At 41.5% G+C, this 24,448-nt stretch overlaps 1 long non-coding RNA gene across 1 annotated transcript; it reads left to right on the top strand.

The window, feature by feature from the left end:
• The first annotated feature begins 1,608 nt into the window (after positions 1-1,608).
• On the top strand, positions 1,609-3,533 carry LOC309375393. Its single transcript, XR_014170900.1, has 3 exons — positions 1,609-1,648; positions 2,267-2,419; positions 3,393-3,533. It is a non-coding gene; the product is annotated as an uncharacterized lncRNA (long non-coding RNA).
• The last annotated feature ends 20,915 nt before the right edge of the window (positions 3,534-24,448 follow it).

The raw sequence follows: 24,448 nt of genomic DNA, 5'->3' as shown, positions 1-24,448 counted from the left end.
ATCTCTTGCCTTATTGGTTGGCCACCTGGATTCTGTACAAATAAGGACTGTTGATATTACTGATGGGAGAGAGTTTAGCTTCAAAAAAGGTTTTATTCAATACCACAGAGCATTCTAGTAAGCACTTTGCGACCAAATATATTTAGGACAGGTTCATTCAGCTGCCCTCCCTTCTTGTGATAGAACTTCATCAATTCCCCTATGGTTTTCTGTGTTTGAATTTCATTGTGTCTATCTGACACTTCCAAGATGAGTTTAACCAAACAGGATATATAGGGATTTAATGAGCAGGTTTGTTCTATAGCTTACTGATCTAAACTCCATTTATACCTAGGACTGCATTTGCCAAAAATCTTGTTGTTGTTGTTGTTGTTGTTTAGCCGTTTAGTCGTGTCCAACTCTTCGTGACCCCATGAACCAGAGCACGCCAGGCACTCCTGTCTTCCACTGCCTCCCGCAGATTGGTCAAACTCATGCTGGTGGCTTCGAGAACACTGTCCAACCATCTCGTCCTCTGTCGTCCCCTTCTCCTTGTGCCCTCCATCTTTCCCAACTTCAGGGTCTTTTCCAGGGAGTTTTCTCTTCTCGTGAGGTGGCCAAAGTATTGGAGCCTCAGCTTCACGATCTGTCCTTCCAGTGAGCACTCAGGACTGATTTCCTTCAGAATGGAGAGGTTTGATCTTCTTGCAGTCTATGCCGTGGCGAAGGGACTTGAATAACTCAGAGGAGCTATGAGCTATGCCGTGCAGGGCCACCCAAGATGGACATGTCATAGTGGAGAGTTTTGACCAAACATGATCCACCTGGAGCAGGAACCAGCAAGCCACTCCAGTATCCCTGCCAAGAAAACTCCATGGACAAAGACAACAGCCAAAATCTTAATCTTGCTAAATCTTGCTCTTAGAGTAATTTATAGATACATTTTCTAATTGACAGTATGTACTGAACACCTCCAAATAATTTTTGAGGCCCCATTGCAAAAGAGAGAAGAGCCCAAAATTTACTTTTTATTTATTACTTATTAAATTTGTATACCGCCCTTCATCCAAAAATCACACGACAGTTCACTACATAAAACAATCAACACACATCAAGATTCTGTTCCTAATTACTGGGAAGGGAATGTTGCATTGGCACCAATTGTTACTATCAAAGTGACAGCCTTCCAGTTTAAAACATATTTACCCGCTTGTCTGCCATCTCCTTAGGAAATTGACACCTTCTCCCACTTTAAAGTATTTTGGCTTGTTTGTAAAACAACTTGGCAGGGGTTGGACTCGATGGCCCTTGTGGTCTCTTCCAACTCTATGATTCTATGATTCTATAAAACAGCACTAGGGTGATCAACATGCATTTGCCTTCATAAATTTAATGTATAAATCTGAAATATATTTGATATACTTGCATGTGTGGTTCTCATGTTTTATATAGATTTACTTTCCATCTCCACCCAATGTACCATTAAGCTCGTTACCATCTCAGGAAATCTCCTGCACTAACCTATATCTCCTTTATACAGTGACATCTCTGAATTGTTTCTACTGTCCTCGTAATGCAACTTCATGCAAAAGAAATTCATCTGTGTCCTGTTACTCTAATCGATTCTATAATCAAATCTGTGTTTCTGGTGTTCTGGATAACAATATACGTGAGCTGAAACTTTTCAATTACTCTTGTTCACCCCGTGTTCATGTGTAAATTAATATAATTTGTTAATTATAATTTGCAGTTAAATACCAACTTTTTTCTAAAGAGCACAATGTGCTGTACATGGTTTCGGTACCAGTCGCAGTGCCGTCCTCCCCTGTGTGAGGTGTGATAGAATGAACTCACGCAGAAAATGATCTAGATTAAAAATGGCCACAACTTTATTGATTACAGGTGTAGGTAGAATTTTGGCTCAGGCATTGGTTGTAAATCCATTCCAGTCTCCTGCTAGAGGGCTGAAACCACAACAGGGTCATGTTATGAAATATGGCCTCTCACAAGGCACCAATCTACCCAGATTGACTTGACGTGATAAGGACATCGCTGGGAACGGAGACTTCCATCAAGACCCTTCTAATGGGGTACCCTGATTATGCAGCTGGTTCAGGACAGGGTGGTTAGGTTCATCTATTGATTCAAGAACTGTGCATTACGCGGTTTATCATGGAAGAGTAAACAATTTAGTTAATAGGAAGCATCATTAAAAATAAATACATTTGGAAGGAATTAATCAGAATTCTCACAGATCTTGTGATTTGTTTCCTTTTGTTCTTTGCAGTTTCAAAGTATAAAGTGGCAACTTTCTGGGGATGTGATGATTCCAAATATTGCCACTCAGGTGATTACAGTTTAGCTTCAGCCAATGGTAGATACCTCCAGATGAAGGTCTTCTGCTGCGGAACAGAGAAGTGTAATAAAGAACCTCTGTATGGTAAGTATCTGCGTCTCTGAAAGTTAATGGCTTTTTAACCCGTCATTTGACTTCCACCCAGTTACAGGCAAAGTATAGCATCTTCAGGTAAAACGTTCTGACAGCAAGAGCTGCTTTACAGTGGAATGGTCTTAATCGGGACAGTGTGGAATCACCTTGTTGGAGGTTTTGAAGCAGATTGGATGGCCATCTGTCCTGGATGCTTTAGTTGGGTATCCTGAATTACAGGGGTGGACTAGATGACCCTTAGGGTCCCTTCCAGCTCCATGACTCTATGATGAATCTGGAATGGATGAAGTAGATGATCAGTCAAACTTCACACACGTAAGGGCTGGGGCTGGAGGCATGGATGTGGAAAAAAACTGGAAAATCTGGACATAGCTCTACCAAATTTGGGTTCTGGGTCTGCCAGCTACTTGCTTGCACCCATAGACAGAGACAGGAGATTACTTCTAAGAGAATGCAGCTGGCAGTAGCTTCAAATAGCTTGCTAGATCACCACATACAGTGGTACCTTGGGTTAAGAACTTAATTCGTTCTTAACCTGAAACTGTTCTTAACCTGAAACACCACTTTAGCTAATGGGGCCTCCCGCTGACACCATGCGATTTCTGTTCTCATCCTGAAGCAAAGTTCTTAACCCGAGGTACTATTTCTGGGTTAGCGGAGTCTGTAACCTGAAGCGTCTGTAACCCGAGGTACCACTGTACAAAGTAAGAACTCCGAAAAAAAAAACAATGAAAATGAGCATACCTGACAAAAGGTGAAACACAAAATCATTATTTATAGATGCTCAGCAGATGTTACTGTTCTGAAAAGCTGATGGCAAATATAGAGTACAATATGGAGGTAGCACTTCCAGCTATGGTTAGAAGTTACTAGAAACCATGAAAAAAATGAAATAAAGTTAACAATAAAGAGAAGGGGAGATGAAGTGCACCCATATACTCACTGTAGGTTTTTACTTTGGTAGTTCCACCTTGTGAGGATCTTTCCCCCAATGGTTTAGAGTGCCCAGCCTGCTTCGGCCTCACCGATTTTGGACACACTCCCAATTGCACAAGTCAGGGGACTGTCAGCTGCCTTGGCAATGAGACCAAGTGCATTGACTTTTCTTCCACGGCTTCATGTGAGTATTATTTCCAATCAGCCAAGAAAATCTGCTCCTCTGTTTCTTTGTCACTGCCAGAAAAGCAATGACTAATCTTTGTTTGCTTTCTATATGTGTTATGTGTATATAGCTTTGATTTCTTTCTCTGAGGAAAAGGAGGATGCTCTAGTCCTGTTTTGGGTTCCAATCTACCCCCGCTAAAATTACTTAAGAACTAGAGGGGACAGGCTCACTCATGGGCAGGGTTTTGCATTGTGTGGGGTGTTTACGAAGGCACAGTAGGCTCCTCAAGGGATACAAGGATACAAGACAGCGCTGTCCTGCCTTGCATTTCTGAAGTACAGAAAGCATTGGTTTAATGTGTAGAAATCATTTATAGTCTGGCTTCTAGTAGAAGGTTTTGGTAATTTCTACGTATTTCTAATACAAGCTAGTGCAAGCTTGGATTTTCCTGCTGACAAGTAAGTTTCTATTCTGCTTTGGGTTCCAATCTACACCTGTTATAATTAGGTAAGAACTAGAGGGGGCAGACTCACTCAGGGATAGCGTTTTGCATTGTGCGGGGAGCATAAACAAGTACAACAGGCTCCTTACAGCACACCCTTTCCCTCTAATGCACAAGGGGCAACAGGGCAGAGGGATACAAGGGAAGGTGCAGAACCAGCCGGCACATGACTGCTCCTCCGCACAGCAGTATGAACCATTGAGTGCTGGTCCAGGAGGACTGTGACTTGCCACACACCTTGGCCAAAGGTATTTTAAAAAGGAGGCTGGGAGAAAGAAACATTCTGCCAGTGCACAACTATTCATTTTTCCTCAGAAATTAGTTGCATTGAGTTCTTGGATCCTGATGCCAGCACAGCTTCCTGTTGGTGCCACTCAGCTGATTTGCATTGACAGCAACAAGGAGTTCAGCCTATTGACTGTGATTGCAAGCCCTGCTTCTCAAGCAGCAATTCAGAGTGGCTTTCAAGGCTCCCGGTTGTTCTTCAGTAGCAGCAGATCTACCTGACACATATCATATGTGATGTGTTGTTGGTGTAAGGCAACTGGGTATAGCTTTGGTAAAAGCGACAAATTTAGCCACCTGCTGGGCTTCATGGACTAACAGGTTAAGGTTCCTAAGGCGGGCACTAGTGATAGTTTGCTGACAGATTAATCATACCATGTGTTGGTTCCAAACACATTAAGCTTTTATATTCATGTTCTTCCCTATCCCCATGGACCTAATAAAGAACTCATGAAAACCTTATGCTTTTCATTTCCCAGATTTATTAGTTTTCTTTAAGACTTTGAAACTCAAAGGCTGTGCAACTGAAGACGTGTGTGCCCTTAATGGAAAAAAGATTAAATTTGACCTTCTTATCTTACGTTATATTGTAACCAAATGCTCTGATGGCTCAAAGCAGATTGACCTCAAAGGCTAGTCAGGAGAGAGGAAAAATCTCCTCCTTGTCAATTCCACCGTTCACGGTACCAGCAGAATATATTTATAGCTTATGGTGAGAGGGGGGGCTCAGGCCTCCTGGGTTTTCTTTTTCACTATTGGTGAAATTCATGATCAAAATAAACTCTTCTGACACACAGAATCTGTATTCTGTCTCAGTCTGTTTTGTATTTGCAGAATGTGTGGAATGATGAGAAAGGGTATTTGATGGGAAGTATGAGAACTGAAATAATAATAATAATAATAATAATAATAATAATAATAATAATAATAATAATAATAATAATTTATTTATACCCCGCCCATCTGGCTGAGTTTCCCCAGCCACTCTGGGCGGCTTCCAATCTAGTGTTAAAAACAATACAGCATCAAATATTAAAAACTTCCCTAAACAAGTATAGTATTTTGTTCAAACCTACTTCCTTATAGGGACATGGGTGGTGCTGTGGCCTAAACCACTGAGCCTAGGGGTTGCCAATCGGAAGGTCGGCGGTTCGAATCCCTGCGACGTGGTGAGCTCCCATTGCTTGGTCCCTGTTCCTGCCAACCTAGCAGTTCGAAAGCACATCAAAGTCCAAGTAGATAAATAGGTTCTGCCCTGGCGGGAAGGTAAACAGTGTTTACATGCCCTGCTCTGGTTTCACCAGAAGCAGTTTAGTCATGCTGGCCACATGACCCGGAAAAACTGTCTGCGGAGAAGCGTTGGCTCCCTTGGCCAGTAAAGCGAGACGAGTGGCGCAACCCCAGAGTCGTTGGCGACACTTCCTTCTACTGCTAAATTTACATGGTAACATGAACACACACAAACCCAAATGCAAGTGCCTCTGTCCTAATCAGCCAGATCTGCCTTCCATTCTCAGCATGTACTCTCATTATTTACCCCTTGTTGATGCTAACTAGGGCTGCAGCGCTCATCAGAATCATAAACCAATGTCTGTGCCAGAGGGGTGCAATTAAGGCCTGGCTGTCACAAATAGGTATTAAATGCCCCCCCCCCTTGCAATAAATTGTGGAATCCACAAGGCAGGAAGTTATTCTACATCCTATTTTCAAAATAACAGTGGCGGTGAGGGTAGAAGCAAGGGGACTACGTTCTCTCTTTCATACATTTCGGAAACTAAAGACTTTATGATCAGTTAGACAAGGGCAAAGTAAAATAAAGCCAATGTTTAATATTTCCATTCTCAACATGTACTCTAATTATTAACCCCTGTTGATGCCGACTAGGGCTGTAGTGCACATCAGAGTCATGTGAAGCCCAAATGTGTGTGTGTGTGCGTGCGCGCGCGTGTGTGTGTGTGCGTGTGTGTGTTGATATTGGCATTCAAAGAAGAAGAAGAAAGGTCCCATCTTACTTTTCTGGCAACATAAAAGAGGGTGGGAGAGACAGAAAGAGGTAAGCATGCTTTTGCCATGGAATTTGCAGGATTTGTTTCCTGGCTTAGTAAAAATCTTACTTCTTAACATACAAACTTCAAATATCAACACACTGATTTTCATTCCCATGGCCGTCAATGATCTCATCACTCAGACAATTTTTGTCTTTGTAAGTGAAGCAGGCTGGGCCCTGCAGACCATTCGGGGTAAGAGCGTTGTGATCTGGAAGGGCCAAAATCAAACTTACACTTAGCATATCTTATTGTTTTATCTGCCTTTCTATTTGCATGTTATATGGTTGTCATGCTTCCAAGGGCATTTTGGTTTTGTAGGGGCAGCTGCAAGCATTCTTAAATGAGAAGAATGTTCTAAACTCATTCCAACATGGGTTCACATGTGGTTATGGGACAGGTGCACCCTTGGTCACCAGAATGTAGGACATTTACCAGAAGTGAGGCAGGAGGAGTGTGACTCTGCCATATTTCCACTGTTAGTTGGAGTATCATTAAGTGGCTGAATTTTGGGAAATAGTCTTTCAGTAAATTAATTCAGTTGCTACGCAGGATCTCTTGCCAGTACCTTCTCTAGCACAGAACAGTCAGGGGCTCTCACTGTACTCTAAAAACATGCTTGTTTAGACAAGCCTATTCAGATGCTTAGAAAGTTATTGTCATTTTAATCTGTTTTAGTATTTTAACTCTTGCATATTCTGATTTTTTTCCTCATATTGATCTGCTTGTAACTGCTTCCTCTTCTTCTTAACAATCAAGTCATGTATAAATCTTAGGAAATAATGTATAAATAAAAGAGCGTTGCTGGGTAGCTGGGATGCAGAAAGGGGAAAACAGAGCAGATAAAGGGTTTGTTTGGTTTTTCTTAGCTTGACCTTAGAAAAAACATTACTACAATTTTTGGGGGAATAAATAAAGAAGCTCCGTTTGACTACCGTAGTATTTGCATAGCTGACAATGTTTTCTTTTTCTCTGCTTTTTCAAACTTATAATTAACACTTCCCTACATGAGTGTAACATAGAGGAATAGTGAATTGTCATATGTTAAGATATAGTAGGATGTGCTATTGTCAAGTTCTCTCTTATTTAGGTTTGTATAATTGAGTATTTCTTACCAGAATAGCAGCAGTGTGGGTCTGTTGAACTGAAAGCAATGAAGCACCTTGTGGTATCTTACGTACTAGCAGCTGAAGAAAGAAAGACCAAGCCAAAAATGCTGGTAAATATAAACCCAAGATGGTTTAGCTGAAAGACCTTTTAAATGTGCAAATCAAGCTATTATAAAGTGCATTTAGTCTCAGTGGTATTGCTACAATTAAGCTCCTGGATTTTGAATGTTGCTATTAAATACGTATATACAGTTTGTAATCAGATTTTTCGGAAACAGAGAGTACTGTATTTTTCGCTCTATAAGACGCACAGACCACAAGACGCACCTAGTTTTTGGAGGAGGAAAACAAGGAAAAAAATACTCTGAATCTCAGAAGCCAGAACAGCAAGAGGGATCGCTGCGCAGTGAAAGCAGAAATTCCTCTTGCTGTTCTGGCTTCTCTGATAGCTGTGCAGCCTGCATTCGCTCCATAAGATGCACACACATTTCCACTTACTTTTTAGGAGGGAAAAAGTGAGACTTATAGAGCAAAAAATACGGTAATTTTGACAGATAGTTCACGTCTTCCATATCTAGTGTGGCATCAGGACCACATGAGCCTCAGAGCAATAGCTAGGAACAACTGTATCAAATGGAGATATGAGTTTCTCAGGAGCCTCACATTTAACATGAGAATTCAAAGTTAATTCATGTTCTGCATTCTCAATGCTTTCCTTACTGTCAGAACGGCCATTCAGTGTGTCAGGGCAAGTATAAGGAAAGAAACAACTCGTGCATTCTTTGACATTTTATGGCCACTTACTTCATATCCTAGCTAAAAGCATCTAAGCAACGTGTTACCAGTAGAATGAGAACAAATCTGGATGCCATCACCTTCTTGATTCTTTAGTTCAAGATGACCACACTCTGGATGGATGCTTCCATACAACGCTGATGAAATAACGTAGGAATAATTTTGTAGCAAATCTAAAAGAAGAACAAATGTTAAAAAAATATGAATACTTATGTGGTAGCTGGAGAGATTGCAGAAAAGTTGGCATACTTTGATTGTGTGCAGCTGTTTAGTGATTGTTTTGTTATATGTTTATGAAAACCAATAAAAATATACACTTAAAAATGGTCCAGGTACCAGAGAATAAGGAAGGTTTCCAGGCAACAGAGAAATAGAATACATTTAGATGAGGTTGTTATGTGTAAAGAACAAGCTTAGTTCAATTGAAGACAACATGGCTGAAGGCAAGCATATCAGATGACCCAAAGTATCTTCACTCTTTCCCAACAATGTGATGCAATTGGAACGAGGAGGAATGAAACTGCAGCACCTGATTTCCTCAGCTCTTGGTAATCCCTTTTGAATCATTGCACAATATTCACTGAATATCACTTTGTCCCTGGGACCTGTCAATAACCCTGAACAATGTCTAGCTTTGCCACCTCAGCAGTGCTTTTTTCTGGGGCCTGGAAGATGATAAAAATATATGTGCTCTTTTGAACTAAGCTAGACACCACATTAAACAAAAGCAAAGACAAAGACAATGGCTCATGTTAAATATACCCTGTTTTCAAATAAAAGCCCATCAGCCTTAAAAAAGAGAATATCAATATTCAGTAGCCCTGCTGCATGAAAACAATAATGTCTCAAAGGAGCACATTGTATGTTTCTATATCCATCGCATTAGGAGAATGGAAATGAGGCAAGACAAAAAAAGGGGGGATTTCAGTTGGGCATCTTTATAAATGATAATTTAAGAACCATGAATCGCATAGGGGAAAACAAATCATATGTGGAAAATGTACTCTCAGATTTTTAATCCTGATGTGACTGCACAAGCCTGCCTTGCGAGGAGTAATGTAGGCCTTAAGTTGGCCTTATATCTACCTCCTGGAGGAACTGCAAACCAAAATAAATTTAATAAAGAAACCACAGGCAGTTGAAGATATTATACAGCACTGCTAGGGAAGCATTTCCCCAGACCCCCAGGCTTGTAAGACAGCCACAAACTGTGGCTCCCAACAATGGAAGTAGAAGAACCAACTCCCTCCTTACTTTAGCATATGCGGTGCCGGGGTGCAAAGATCCACCCAGCGCCCCTCCCCAGGTTGCCCAAACCCAGGCGCGCAGGTGGGCAGAGCTGGCTGGCCGCCTCAGCATCTCACTAGCCTGGTCACCCCAAACTCACAGCGCAGAGCCGCCCACAGAGAAATAGAGAAATATAACGCATATAGATGAGGTTGTTACTGAACATGGGAAGAGAAGCAGGTGTAAAGAATAAGCTTGGTTCAATTCAAGACAACATGGTTAACGGCAAGCAGATCAGATGACTCAAAGTATCTTCACTCTTTCCCAACAATGTGATACAATTGGAACAAGGAGGAATGAAACTGCAGAAGCTGATTTCCTCAGCTCTTGATGAACCATTTTACAATATTGACTGAATATCACTCCTGAAGGAACTGAAAACCAAATTTAATTTAATTCAGAAACTATATGCAGTTGAAGACTTTATATAGCTCTGATAGAGAAGCATTCCCCCAGACTCCCCTGCTTGTAAGACAGCCACAGACTGTGGCTCCCCAACAACTGAGCTTTAATAACCACAGTCATCCCTATCTCTAAGAACCCATGCAAAGCTTATTCTTTTTATTACACAGATCGTTCTCAGAAATTTGAGACTCTCAAATTCAAAGGCTGCGCAGCTGAAGGCTGGTGTGCCCTTAATGGAAGAAGCTTAGAATATGGTGAGCTGACACTCCATAGAATTAAAGCAAAATGCTGAGATATCCTTAAAGCATATCGGCCTTGAAGGGTAGATACAGGACAGCAAAGCACTCCTTGTTGATTTACCCTTTTATTGTAGTGGCAGAAGAAATTGGGAGCCTAGTGGTGAGAGGAGGAGCTCAGGTCTCATAGGTTTTCTTTTTCACAATTGGTGAAATTCATCATGAAAACTAAATTTCTGGCAAATTGAATCTGTATTCTTTATCTCTGTTTTATGTGTGCAGAATGTGTAGAATGATGATAAAGGGTATTTGAAGTAAAACATGAGATTTTGCATGTTATTTTGTTCAGCCCCACTTCCTTCTACTACTAAAGTTAGATGGTACCAAGAGTTCAGCTGGATCTGGGATATTTCTTTATGCATGTGCAGCTTTTACCACTAGCACATTTTCATTTCTGGGCAGTCATTAAGGTGGCACTGTACAACTTGGGCTTGGATCCAGATTCATCTGGGACCTCTTTTTCATATTGGTGCAGCATCTACCATGACTCACCTAGGTTTTTCTGATCAACACTTCCATGTGGTGGGGCAGTGGCACTGCAGGCTAGTTTAAATTTACTGATGTCCCCTAGGGGGCAAGGCGGGACCTAATGCTTGAAATGCGTTATGTCTGGAGGGAGAGATAGAGGGTCCTTATCTGCGGTCACAGCATGTGTTTCGGGGCCAGTCAGAGGGCCACCCCTTACAACTTTGACACGCAACTGGGATTGAGTCAGTTGACCTCAGTTTGGTGGTTGGGCTACAGCGGCATGTGTTTCAACTGGTTGCTCCCTTTGTTGACACCTGGGCAACAATGATCTGGGTCTGCTGAAAGTAAAGGCTCTGAGCCTGCAGGCCATATTGGATTTTCAAGTTATCTGGCAACAGTGGTTGGTAGTTACACAGTTACACGTAATTTATACAAAATATTGCCAAGAAGAGCTCAGTAGGTTTCTTGGGATCCCAGGTGAATAAACAGGGCAAGAAAAAAAGTCAACAGGTTAGTTTGGCTCACAGTTCAGAACCTGGCAGGTCAAGTAATCTTCCATAAGGTTGGTGGGGTTTAACTGTATAGGCCAGATGGAGTTCATTTGATGGATGTCAGCTATGACATCTTCCTACCGACCTGTGGAGGGAAATGCAGGAGTACCTCTCATGGAAAGGGACTAAATGAGGAAAGGGGACTAAACAGAGATTTCTCCCCTTTCAGTGGCGGTTTAGGTGCAGGAAAAGAAATAGTTTGGTTTAGCCTGGTGAGACTCTTTAGGCACTTTTCAGGTGATGGATTGTTCCCAAGGCTCACTTCTTGGCTCACATCTCCCACCCCATTGTAACCCCCCTTGGTTGATTTTTATTTAAGGTCAAAACAAAAAGTGGCTCAGTTCAACCCCAGCTTATGGGTCTGCGCAATCAGTTTTACAAGTTGAAGCTTCCAGTGCATCCATGCAATACAAAGCCAAGATGGGTTAAGACTGCATTGTAAATTAGTTACATAGAAAATGACTTCTGAAAAGTGTCTGGCACTCAAAAAGGACTAATTTAGCCAATTTCGAAATGGAGTTTAGGATTTCACTATGTCCCTCAGTGTCTTCTTGGCAAACACACAGCCCCCACTCCCGGACTTCACTGAACCATTTGTTCCCAAGTGTTGCCCACAGCATGAATCCTTGGTCTATAAATATCTCGTTGTAAGACTTCACCTGATCAGTTCTCTTTCCTGGTGCATCTCTGCTCTGAATCGCCTCATCTTTCGAAAATGATGAAATCACTTCTGAGCACATGCCTCCTCTTAGGCCTGCTTTCTTCAGGTAAGTAGAGACCAGCAGAATGGGAATCTTTTCATCTTTAGATGACACTGAAAAGACTTGTTCCTTGGGAGGGAAGGACAGTGAGGAAAGGAGAGCAGCATAATAGAGAACAAATATTGCTGGGTTACCAAGGAGAAGTAGGGGAGAGGCAACTCAAGAATTTAAGCACTTAAGCCTTGACAGCCAAGTATATGTTCCAAACATGTATTTATGCAATGGAGGAATCTGATTAACCACACTCAGGCCCAATAAGTGAAAGCTACAGCTTCTGGGATACTTGGCCTTGCTATGGACCTCGGTTGGTCGCCATTGAAGGGCCTGGTAGGAATTTTTCCACTTAGCAAATTGGCATGGGTCATTTGGTTTTCGCCTACCTTGTAGCAATCATCACAACTTTGTAAGGTTTGGTGGTTAGGCATTGGTTGATCTTATGATGGGGAGGGGAGGTGTGGCCACCACCTGCCCCTTCAAGCTTAAGGGTATTCCGTTAAAGGAATCTGGTGTGGATCTTGCCCGAAGTCCGGGGTTGGGCTAGGGCCATGACATGACCCTGTCGGGAACCCAGGGGGAGCTTGAGCTGGTTTGCATCGACGGGGCTCCCCCTACCGGTGGTTGACCCTTACTGGACTCCCTGCATGATGGGCAGGAGTCAGATATAGTCGGGTCAATTCCAATGCCTAAGCCAATACCGCTCACATTCTGTAACCAATAAAGTTGTGGCCTAAATTTGCCCAATAACATTAACCTAATATCTGTGTCCTTGTGTCTTATTCATCAACAAGGGGATGGTCTCAGGGTCTCGACACACAATGGAGGAATCTGATTAATCACACTCAGGCCCAATAAGTGAAAGCTACAGTTTCTGGGATACTTGGGTATAGCAAATCTATCTAGATTACACCACTATTAATTAATAAATTATTCATCTCTAAATTGCTTCTACATCATTTACTAAAAACAAATGAACAAATCTGCATTTTTGTTAAAATCCAGAATGATTAAGATATACACCATGGTTAAAATATGCAATAAAAACACTTTAAAATATAAACCACCATGATTAAAATGTTCAATTCAACAATTCCCATTAAACAGCTCAGCAGTTATGCTCCACCAGCTTAGTCGGCATCCAACACCTTACATTCAACTAGGAATTTAACTCTGATGAACTTTCACTCTTTCCCCCAAAGCAGTTGCAGAAGTGTAGCAGCTTGGTGGTGCAGAGAACTGTCGGTGAGAGATCCACTTTCCCCCAGTTGCTTTTGACATTTGACATACTTGCATGCAAGGTTTCCCATTACCATCTCATTACCATTTCAAGAAATCTCCTTCACCCACCTCTATCTCCTTTCTGCAGCGACATCTCTGGTATGTTCCTCCTGCCATAAGAACGAAACCTCATGTAAAGGGAATGGAAAAGCTACCTGTAATTCTAGTGAAACCTGTGCCTCTATGGTTCTGCATAACAATATAGGTGAGCTGAATCTTTTCATTTGCTCTTTGTCATCCCAAGGAACGACTTTTGTGTGTAAATTAACACTATTTATTCTTTATGAATTGTATTTTTATCCCATCTTCTCTCCATGGAGCACAAGGTGGTGTACATGGCTCTTACCCTTGGCATGCAACCTTGTGAGTGGAAGTGTCCAAGGTCACTGAGTGAGCTTCATGGCTGAGTGGAGAGTTGAACCCTGACAGCCTAGGTTCTAATCCATCACACAGCAGCTATCCTCTGTCTCATAAATTTATTCCAGGGTGGTGTAGTGGTTAAGAGCTATAGACTCGTAATCTGGGGAACCGGGTTCGCTTCCCTGCTCCTCCACATGCAGCTGCTGGGTGACCTTGGGCTAGTCACACTTCTCTGAAGTCTCTCAGCCCCAGACACCTCACAGAGTGTTTGTTGTGGGGGAGGAAGGGAAAGGAGAATGTTAGCCACTCTGAGACTCCTTCAGGTAGTGATAAAGTGGGATATCAAGTCCAAATCTGAACTCTTCTTATTCCAGCATTGCTTCTCTCTTTGCATCACAATAAGGTTTCAGCATAAAGATCCTGGCATGCATCAGCTATGCTATGGCCCTCTAGAAGTTGATGGACTACCACTCCCATCCACCTCAGCCAGCATGACCAATGGATCGAGATGATGGAAACTAGTTCAGAAAATAATTGAGGGCTACAGCATAGCCACCCCTGCTTTAACCAGAAAGAGTGAGCTCTAGTTTGATTGTGGTGAGCTTTCCATCTTAAGGCAAGGTATTCAGTTAAATAAATAAATTAAATAAATTATTAGAAATCCAATGCAGGCATCATTCGGGGCAGCTGGAGTTTCCTTGTTTGCTGCTACCCCTGCTGGTCCAGATTAGATTTTACAAAGAAAGAAAGAAAATTGTCCTGAAAGGCTATTTTTCCTTCTTGCATTATTCCAACTAACATCCTGAGGAAGACAATGTGTGCCGTGATGTCGTTCTGCCCAGAGATCCTTCAGTTTCTTGCAATGGTTGCAAAACTCAGAGTGCAATGACACTTTTATCCTCCTCTGGTTTGCCAGAAAGCAGCTTAGTCATGCTGGCCACATGACCTGGAAGCTGTACGCCGGCTCCCTCGGCCAGTAAAGCGAGATGAGCGCCACAACCCCAGAGGCGTCCGTGCCTGGACCTAACGGTCAGGGGTCCCTTTACCTTTACCTTTATGCACTGATATTAGAACACAAGGAAGGACTATATGGCCTCAGCTTCACAATGGCCCCTGGCATGTTGGATATCTCTCAGTTTCAGCTTCCAGTTATCTCATTGCCTGCAGGCCCTGGAATAATGACCTGAGATAACAGATTGTGGTAAAAAAGTTAGACATCATTTGTCACAATTGGTGAGTCTTCAGCAGTAGCAAAGTACACAAAGGCTGACTGGTGACAACTGTGCATAATGTGAGGGCAGTTTTTAGCATGCAGGGGTGATTTCCCTGGGCACAAAATTGTTGGGCTGCAAAATTTCAACACCCAGTGCTGCCTCAATACAGCTATGTGCTTCCGTTGCTTGGCTCCATTGAAAACAGCTTTTCTATGTAAACCAGGAATTGACCTTTGCAGACAGTGGAATGACTTACCTCTGTGACTGCAATCTCCTGGGTGATGTAGACACTGTTAGACGTTCCCTCTGTATGGCCCCAGGTGATGGCAACCCACGATATGCCACTGAGTCAGGGAAACCTTCCTCCATCATCAGAACGTTGCAAATTCACTCTCATCTGATAAATGAGGTGCCCTTTCCATCTGCTACGTCTTTCAACTAGAGCCTTCCAGACAGACAGATCTATTACAGTCTCTGATTGGGAGGGGGGGTTTAATCTGTCTCTCACCTTTTCATTTTTTCCAAACTTACATTGAATTCTACGCAGTAGATAAATAAATAACTCATAAAATGTGCCAGCATTTAAGAGCAATTTTCTCCTAGTACAACATTCACCTGCAGTTTTGACTAATATAAAGTTATTTGCAAACCATTTCTCTTAATACATTTTTTTTAACTACTATAGCTGGATTGCACTCAACTAAGTCTGACGCAGAGAAAGCAACTGAAATTAATGACCCTAAGTTAGCTACACTCATTAATAGCTGTGGGTCTATTGTGAGTTGGACTAGCATTGAATGTCACCTGTTTCTATGCACATATTCTTTAATATTTGCATTTTTGTATGCACAGTTTGGTTGGAGAACTGCTTAGCGATATCAGAGAATAGTGGAATTTGAAGGAAAATTGTGTTTTGGTTTATCTATTGGTTCAAGAACTTTGAATTGCTTACTCACTGAAGGGTGAATAATTTTCTTAATGGGAAATATCATTAAAAATAAATACATTTGGTATGAATTAACCAGAATCTTTGAAGATCTTGTGATTTATTTCCTTCTGTTCTTTACAGTTCCAACGCGTACAATGGCAACTGTCCGGGATTGTGTTTTTTCTAAAGCTTGCCACACAGGAGATTTCAGTATCAGTTCAGCCAATGGTAAATTCCTCCAGATGAAGGTCTTTTGCTGCCATACCGAACAGTGCAATGAGGAAGCTGTCCACAGTAAGTATATTTATCTCTGAAGTGTAAAGGCTTATAAAGCCATTGCACGAAGTGCCACCTAGTTACAGGTAAAGTGTAGCATTTCTGTTATTCGGTCCAATAAGACACTGGGTTCAATTGTTCTAAGGAGTATCTATAGTTTATCCTTGAATCTGGGATATATAGAGTAGATGATGTCCTTTTAGGAAGCAGAATACTTTCGTCCTCCTTACTTACACCGATCAAATTTCTAACTGGGTGGGGAGGGGGGTGGGCTGGAGGAAATGAAATAGAAAGAAATATGGAAACTGTTGGCTTAGTTCTACCCAATTTGGGTTCTGGGCCTGCCCACTCCTTGCTTGCATTGAGAGAGAGAGAGTGGGGAGGAGAGGGGATTACCTCCAGGAGAATTCAGCTATCTGTACGCTCACATATGGAGTTTTAGAAACAGAGAGTAGATAGCTTGCCTGATGGACTTACACCAAGTGAGAACTTCAGAAAACCCACAGAGAAAGAAAATGCGTGACAGAAAGTGAAGCACAAAAACATTATTTAGAGCAAGCACAGCAGACATGTCTGATCTGCCAAGTTGATGACAATTGTAGGACACAATGGGGACATTCCAAGTCCAGCTATGGTCAGACATTACTAGAAGGCATGAAAACTACTGAAGTAAAGTTAAGAGAGAGAGGAGGGAATGTATTGCATTCATAGGCCGACACTGCATTTTTACTTTGGTAGTTCCGACACGTGAGGATCTTTCTCCCAATGGTCGACAGTGCCCAGCCTGCTTCCGTCGCACCTATTTTAAAGGGAAACTTAATTGCAAAACTCGGGGGAATGTCAGCTGCCTTGCCAATGAGACCAAGTGTATTGACTTCTATAGTCACACTGGAGGTGAGTAATATTGCCATTCAGCCAGAAAATTGACTCTCTGTCCCTTTCTCACTGCCAGAAAAGCAATGACTGATCTTTCTTTCCTTTTTATGTATGTTATATGTGTATAGTTTTGATTTTTTTTCTCCCGGGGAAAGGAGGGTGCTCTAGTCAGATTTTGGATTCCAAACTATCCCCCATATGAATTGCATAAAGACTAGAGGGGGCAGACTCACTCATGTGCAGGGTTTTAACAATGCATGGAGAGCCTACAAACGTACAGGGGGCTCCTTGCAGCACACCTTTGTCCTCTAATGCACAAGGGACAGCAAAGGTGAGGGATACAAGGGAGGGTGGCGGACTGGTCAGCATAGCTGTCAACCATCCCTTATTTGGCGGGAAAGTCCCTTATCCCAGCGCTGTGTCCCGCTGCTGTCCCTTATTGATGATGCCCCTTAAATTTCCCGGGTTTCAAAGGAAGCAGCTCCTCTCCCTCCCTCCCTGCCAGCCAGGGAGGAAGGAGGCTACAACTATGTTGCTTGGCTGCGTTGCTCACCCAATAAAGAGTCTAAGAACAACTGGGTGGTGGAGCTTGCATGCCTTGTGCCTATCAAATCGGTCGTGTTGCCTGGGGACTCGCCTTTGCTCCAGTGCTTCCTAGCGGAGAGGTGACGGTGGTTTTTCTTGCTGCATCCCCTTTGCCGGGTTGCTGCGCTGTGGGAACCACCGCTTGAGGCTTTGTTTGGCTGCTGGCTGGGCTTTCTGCCTTTGGCTTGGAGGGGCTCAGAAGTTGAACATACCTGTGTTTGGAAAATCCCTTATTTTGGCTGCTGATCCCTTATTTTCAAGGCTGCTGGTCCCTTATTTTCAAATATGTAAGTTGACAGCTATGCTGGTCAGCACATCATTTCCTCAGAAATATGTTGCATTGAGTTCTGGATCCTGATGCCAGCACAGCTTCCTATGTGACATGTGGATGATTGACACAGGGAGCAGATTTTGCTTTCAACAAGTTCAGCCTATTGACTGTGACTCCAAGCCCTGCTCCTCAAGCCGCAATTCAGAGTGGTAATCACAGCTACCAACTGTTCTGCTGCAGCAGCAGATTGACCTGACACATATTATATGTAATATGTAAGGCAAGTGGGTGTAGCTTTGGTAAAATAGTCAAATTTGGCCACCTGCTGGGTTTAATTTGGTACACAGGGTAAGGTTCCAAAGGCATGCACTCATGATATCTGACTGCCAGAAAAATAATACAATTTGTTGGTTCTAAGAACACTGAGCTTTCCAAGTAGTCTATCAACCTGGTAATCTTCTGTCTGAGGCTCTTAACTCTTTTCCAGACGGAAAAGACTGGCAGAATCTGAGACCAGGGAGAAGAGACGGTGGAAGAATATTGGAAAAAGTTTAAAGTTTATATATAGAAATAATGTAATATTAATGAGTGTTAGAAAAATGATGGAATGGAATTATATGGCTTTAGTAGAAATGTTATAATGAATTAAGTATAAATAAGTAATATAGTATTAATGGGAAATAAGGTTAAAATATGTTAAGATAACCATATGACAGAAAATGGAGAAAGATGGAAAGGATCTGCTGAAATAATTAATAGAAATGGAATACAAAAAGGGAGGTGAGAGGAGGTCGATGAAACAAGGGAATGAAAGAGAGGGTATTGAGATGGCATGATGTGTTGTTTTTTTGTTTAATATGTTAATGTTGTGTATTGTTTATATATTGTATTGTATTGCTTTTTCTTTTCTTTTTCTCCTTTTTGTAAGGTTTAAAAGTAATAAATATTTTTTTTTAAAAAAAGAACACTGAGCTTTCATAGCAATACCATCATGCAAACTCATTCAAACCTTATGCCTTTTATTTCCCAGTTATTACTGAATATTGGGAACTGAGAATAAAAGGCTGTGCAACTGAAGACGTTTGTGCCCTTAATGGAAAAGGTGTTGGCTTTCGAGAATTTCCATTATATCAGATTAAAACCAAATGCTACGATGCTGAGGAATCCTAAAAGTAGCAGCAGAAGAAATTGGGAGCCTAGTGGTGAAAGGAAGAGCTCAGGCCTCATGGTGAAATTCACCATGAAAAATAAACTCTTCTGGCACATGTAATCTGTCTTCTTTTTTCCGTTTTTATTTTTTATTTTGACAAAGCATTAATCATAAATAAATAAGAATAAAAATGTGCACCCCACCACTGAGACCATTCCATTGTAGCTATCCAACGTCCCAAAATTTCAAAACCTCTTGCAATGGTTTGACCCCTTTCCATTTTAACAGTACAAATTCTACAAACACCTTCCGTATCTCCTCAGAATCATTTCTCCTGTGTATTCCCCATCTTACCTTAACAACACATGTTAATTTATCATTAATAGCTATGGTATATCCCACACCTCTTCATGCCATTTCCCCACTTTATATTCTGCTTGCCCCTTCCTAGGGTATCATAATTCGTGCAGCTGTCAATAAATTTGTGAGCAAGTCCTTCATAGCCAGTGAACCTTCCACCCCATGGTAAACTTGAGAATAATGCCACCTCTGGACTTTCAGTCAGCTTTAACCCAGTAATTAAACACGCTTTGCCAGAAAAATTGTGCATATTTACACCCCCCACCACATGTGAACATAATTCCCAGTTTCCTGGCATCCCCTCCAACATAGCACTGAATATTCGTTGCTTATTTGAATTAATCTGACTGGTGTGGAGGAGACTCTTGAGAGTCCCATGGACTGCAAGAAGATCAAACCTCTCCATTCTTAAAGAAATCAGCCCTGAGTACTCACTGGAAGGACAGATCATGAAGCTGAAGCTCCAATACTTTGGCCACCTGATGAGAAGAGCAGTGGCGTAGCGTGGGTTGTCAGCACCCGGGGCAAGGCAAGTAATTTGCGCCCCCTAACCCATGGATTTGCGCCCCCTAACCCTAACCTAACCCTAACCCCCAGATGTTGTGCCCGGTGCGGCTGCCCCCTGCACCCCCCACGCTACGCCACTGGAGAAGAGAAGACTCCCTGGAAAAGACCCTGATGTTGGGAAAGATGGAGGGCACAAGGAGAAGGGGACGGCAGAGGACGAGATGGTTGGACAGTGTTCTTGAAGCTACCAACATGAGTTTGACCAAACTGTGGGAGGCAGTGGAAGACAGAAGTGCCTGGCGTTCTCTGGTCCATGGGGTCACGAAGAGTCGGACACGACTAAACGACTAAACAACAAGACTGGTGTGAAATACCATATCCAAACTAGTTCATAATAATTTTCTTTTATTCTTATAGACAACAGTTTCAGTGTACGATTCTCCCATATTCTCCCTCAGCTTTGACTATTTATCTGCCCTGTTGTCTCCTTACCCCACATCTCTTTTTATTGATCTTGATCTTCCATTTCTACTAATATTTTATAAATTTCACAGGTTTCCCCTTTTATAGCTGTATTTTCTTCTTTATCTCCCGTTTTTATAATCATTTTTTTTAAAAAAATTGTATATTCTTTGCAGTTCTTGCTTTCCCTTAAGCATTTCTTTCTCCATTGCTGCAGTTGTATACAGTCAAACCAAGCTATTTTACTTCCTGTTAGAGCTTCTCATTTTCTCCCCCCCCCCAATCCTTTATTTCAAGTATTTTCTTCTCTTTCGCTTCTTTTCCAATTTCCTTTTTTAAATTTACTGGGAAGTCTTCTATCATCACAACTGGAGTTAGTGGGGAATTTGCTGGGATCAATTTTCCTTTATATTTCACTAACTTTATATTTCACTAACTTCTCCCTCATTTCTAACCATTCTAACTCTCCTGGTTCTGTTATCCAATCTATGATATATCTTAACTGATTTGCTATATAATATAACTTTGTGTTGGGGAGACCCAGTCCACCTGTTTTCTGGGGTTTATACCATCTTATTTTATTAATTTGAGGTTTCCTATCCCCATTACAAAATTTATTGATCATTCTTTTCCAACCCTTTATCTTTGTTTCCAATATCTTAATTTGTAACATTCTAAATAAAAAATATATATTCTAGAAAAGATTTTCATTTTAATTATCGTTATTCTTCCAAACCATGAAAGCTTAATTTTATTATATTCCTCCAGCTTTTCCTTAATTTCCCTCTTTAATTTGTTAAAATTCTCTTGTTCTAAATTTTTGAATTTTCTTGTTATATTTATTCCCAAGTACTTTATTGCATTTCTTAATTTTATATCTATTTTTATGTCCTTCAAAAAAATCATTTTTCATCATCATAGTTGAATATCATAATTTCTGATTTGGACCAATTAATTTGAAACCCTGTTATTTCTCCAAAAAAATTCAATTGTGCCTCTATTACCTGCACATTTTCCAATGGATTTTCAATTGTTAGCAAGGTGTCATCTGCAAACAAGCTTATTTTTTCTTTTCCTTTGTTGCTTATTCCTTTTATATTTCCATTTTCTCTAATTACATTGGCCCCTTGTTTCCATCACCAATACAAATAAAATTGGGGAAAGGGGGCATCTTTGTCTTGTTCCCTGACCTTGTGTTATTTCTTCTGTTATACCATCATTCACTATGGCATATGCCTTGTTCCTCAAATATTTAAATATTTATAAATCCCTTAAAAAAATTGTTCTCCAAATCCTAAACTTTCTATAATTATTTTTAACACTGGCCATTCTACACAATCAAATGCCTTAAAAATATGCTACTATAGCAGTTTGCCTGGCATGTTCTGGTCCATGGGGTCATGAAGAGTCGGACACAACTAAACGATTAAATAACAACAAAGCAGCTTTCTATTTATTTCATTCTTTTTATTTTATTCATCTTTTATATCTATTTTTTCAACTCCTATTAAACTAGACACCTGTCTTCCTGCTACAAAGCCACATTGATTTTTATTTATATATTTATACATAAAATTATTCATCCTTTTTGCCATTATTGTGGTCAATATTTTAGCATCTTGATTCATTAGGGAAATCTGCCCATATGATCCTGGGTCCTTCAAATCTTTTTCTGGTTTTGGAATTAAGATAATTATTGATTGTTCCCATGATGGAGGGGTCATCTTACCCTCTGTTACTGAATTATATAATACTTTTAATTTAGGAACCGATATATTTTTTAATACTTTAACATTCCATTCCCAAGCCATCTGCTTTTGGGGTTTCTCTCCTTTTAGTTTCCCTATAACTTCCTCTATTTCTTTTTCTGAAGTTGGTTGTTTCATCACCTTTCTATCCCTACTTTCTAGCTTTTTCTTCCAGTGTCTCTCAATAAATTCTTTCCTCTTTCCCGTAGAATTGTTACCTGCTGAATATAACTCTTGGTAAAACTCCTGAAATATTCTCGACTTATCTTTCAGATTGTGAATATTACCTGTTTTATCTTTTATTAGGCTAATTGTGAATATTACCTGTTTTATCTTTTATTGGGCTAATTGAATTCTTTATTGTTTTTGACTACACAGCTCTAGCCAGCAATTTGTAATTTTTATTACAATGTTCAAAAAATTCTCCTTTCAGGAATATCAAATCTCTCTGCACTTTTTCCATATCTTTATCTCCTTCCTTTTTGCCTGTAATTGTGCATAACATCTTTTATATTAATTTTATCATTGATATATTGATTTCCCCTCTGTTTGATCTCTTATTTAGATTTGTATTTGTTTGTATTTCTTACCAGAGGTGTAGCACTGTGGGTCTGTTGAACTGAAAGCAACCAAGTGCCTTGTGGCATCTTAAGTAAAGGTAAAGGGACGCCTGACCATTAGGTCCAGTCGTGGCCGACTCTGGGGTTGCGGCACTCATCTCGCTTTATTGGCTGAGGGAGCGGGCTTACAGCTTCCGGGTCATGTGGACAGCATGACTAAGCTGCTTCTGGTGAACCAGAGCAGTGCACGGAAACGCCATTTACCTTCCCGCCAGAGGGGTACCTATTTATCTACTTGCACTTTGAAGTGCTTCCGAACTGCTAGGTCGGCAGGAGCAGGGACCGAGCAACAGGAGCTCACCCCATCGCGGGGATTCGAACTGCTGACCTTCCGATTGGCAAATCCTAGGCTCTGTGGTTTAACCCACAGTGCCATCTGTGTCCCGGCATCTTAAGCACTAGCAGTTGAAAACAGAGACAAAGTCTGAAAATGCTGATAAATTTTGACCCAAGATGGTTCAGCTGAAAGAATTTATAAGTGTGCAGATTAAGCTTTTAGGAACTGCACTTAACCTCAGAGGTATGACTACATTTAAGTTCCTGCAAAATGCACATTGTAGTTATTAAATACATATATTCACTGTTGTAGTCAGATAATATATTTTTCAGAAACACAAATTAATTTTCACAGATAGTACACGTCTTCCATATCCAACTTGAGACTCAGGGAACATAGGAACAAGTGTTGTAGTGGAGCATTGGAAGGGATACAAACGGAGACTTGACATTCTTAAAAACCACACATTCTGACCCCCCCATCACATTCTTTGCTGTTGTTCTGAGCCAGTAAAACAGCACCAGCTTTTTCTGCTTGTAGGTGTCCTTGGGCGGGCGGGCAGGCTGAAAGTTGCAGGGCCATTAAGCAAGCATGGTGGAAGCAGAGGTACGCAATTCATCAGGTGGATTGAGCAGGGGAAAGGCATCTCTGAGTATTCTGATTTGAATTCTGCAGGCCACTATGCTGTGGTGTATACCTCTCACATTCAGCTAGGTCATCTATCTTTCCTTCACAGTGAAATGGAGACCAGAAATATGGTGATTGGGCTCTCTTTCTCTCCAAGTTGCTTCTTCCCAGTATGCCACCAACAATGCCCTTAAGAAATCCCATTGACTGTGCAGAGGCAGAGTGGAAAGATACCTTGGTCCTGAATACTGTAGGTTTCATGTAGGCTCATGTATTGACCTGTTTATGTGGCACATGCCTGTGTTGATGCTGTCACAATGAAGAAGCTTCACTAAAACGGTTTTTTAAACAGACAGCAAACAGGCTCAAGGTGGAACAGTGTGAGCAAGCCAGCCTGCTACTCTCAGGTGCAGTGGAGCCCAAACTGCAGTGACAAAAGAAGGAAACTACGGAAACTTTCCCAGCTGACTCTTCCTGGCCCCAACCTTGAACTCAGAGTCAGAGCAGATGAGTTGGTTGAGTCACATGCTAGTAAGCTAGCGAGTAACTGGGAAACTGACCACTGCAAGACACTGGAGCTTAGAAGAACCCAACTCCCAGGGACCAAGGTCCCTTCAGCCCCCAAATAAAACAATGGAGGGGTTGGGCTCCCCCAAAGCTTATGGGCATTGCAAGTCAAATGGTGATTGATTATGTGGGATGGGGCTTATCTCTCCCCCCCCCCAATATTCAAGTTAGCAGCCCTTGGCTAGTGACCTAGCAAGTGACTGGGAAACTGGATCACTACAAGACACTGCAGCTTAGCAGAACCCAACCCAATTGCTTATTGATTCTTTTTTCTTCACTCAATTACCTGAGGGGCCAGGCATGAGATC

The sequence above is a fragment of the Podarcis melisellensis genome, assembly GCF_964234715.1.
Source record: "Podarcis melisellensis genome assembly, chromosome: 8".
Classification (NCBI taxonomy): domain Eukaryota; kingdom Metazoa; phylum Chordata; class Lepidosauria; order Squamata; family Lacertidae; genus Podarcis; species Podarcis melisellensis.
Note: the sequence above shows the minus strand (reverse complement) of the source record. Positions and strands in the feature narration are given on the sequence as shown.